This window comes from Tupaia chinensis, unplaced genomic scaffold (assembly GCF_000334495.1).
Source record: "Tupaia chinensis unplaced genomic scaffold, TupChi_1.0 Scaffold000005_2, whole genome shotgun sequence".
Classification (NCBI taxonomy): Eukaryota; Metazoa; Chordata; class Mammalia; order Scandentia; family Tupaiidae; genus Tupaia; species Tupaia belangeri.
Window position 1 is genome coordinate 677,541 of NW_006159434.1, and position 1,647 is coordinate 679,187.

Genomic DNA, 1,647 nt, shown 5'->3' on the forward strand with positions numbered 1-1,647 from the left:
CTCATTAAATACCCTATCTTCTGGTACAGTCACATTCTGAGGTACTGAGTTATGGACGTTTCTGCGAAGAAGATATACAAGTGATCAGTAAACACATGAAAACGTGATAATATCATGACTGGGAAGTGCTCATCAAAACGCAGAGATACTATTTCATAGTTACTATTAAAAAATTCAGAAGATAATAAGTTTTGGTGAGGGCATGAAGAAATTAGAACCTATGTTCACTGCTGGTGGAAATGTAAAATAATGCAGCTGCTATGGGAAAAATAAGGAAGTCTCTTTTACAAATAAACATAGAATTATCATATAACCTCGCAGTTTCCCTTCTATGAATATACTCAAATAATTGAAAGTAGAAGCTCACCTAGATATTTGTATGCCAATATTCATGGCAGTATTAGTCACAATAGTTGAAAGGTGGAACTAACCAAAATGTTCATTCTCAGATGAATGGAAAAAGAAAATGTAATGTTTATAGACAATGGAATATTATTCAGTCCTAAAAATAAAGTTTTGATAGATTCCACAATGTGGATGAAACTTGAAGCCATTATACTAAGTAAAATAAGATAGTCACAAAAGGCCAAACATTGGGACCAGCAGTTAGCGTAATGGCTATGTCGCTGGACTTCCACATAGTCGACTGCGGTTCGTGTCCTGGACCCGATGGCTTAAACTCACGCCGGGTGCGTGTGCGTGCGTGCCCAAGATCCTGAGAGGAGAATGGAGGAGAAGGGATTGAGGCGTGGCCATCCCCCCTGGGGGGTGATTTCTCGCTTTTTGTCTCTCTGTCTCTCTCTGTCTGTCTGGCAAGCACATGCACCCTATAGCAAAAACCTCTCCAAAAAAAAAGAGAGAGAGAGAAAAAAAAAAAGGCCGAATATTGTATGATGCTATTTATATGAGGTAGCTAGATGAGTCAAATTTATAGAAACAGAAAGCAGAATGGTGATTGCCAGGGACTGGTAGAATGAGGAAATTGGGAGCTATTGTTCAATGCAGCAGATTCCAACCTTTTTGGCACCAGGGATTGGTTTTATGGAAAATAACTTGTACATGAACTGGGGTTGGGAGTGGAGACCTAAAAGAGAGGAAATGGATTTGGGATGGTTTAAGCACATTACATCTATTGTGAACTTTGTTTCTATTATTACATTGTAATATGTAATGAAATAATTATACGATTCACCATAATGCAATATTTGTAGCCACTACCTAACTCTGGCATCACTGCCTCAGCTTCACCTCCGACTTTCAGGCATTACATTTTCATAAGGAGCCAGCCTTGATCACTCACATGCACAATTCGCAATACGTCTGCACTCCCGTGAAGATCTCATGCCTCTGCTGACCTGACAGGATGTGGAGCTCAGGTGGGAATGCAAGGGAAGCAGAGTGGCTGCAAAAACAGATGAAGCTTTGCTCAGTCGTCCACTGCTCAACACCAGCTGTGCAGTCCTGCTTCTAACAGACCACGGACCAGTACCAGTCCATGGTCTGGGTACTGGGAACCCCTGCTTTAATGGGTATGGAGTTTTAGTTTATAATAACAAAAATTCCTGGATATGGATAGTCGTGATGGTTGCACCATAATATGATTATGCTAAATTTCTATGAATTATATATTTAAAAATGGTTTAAACA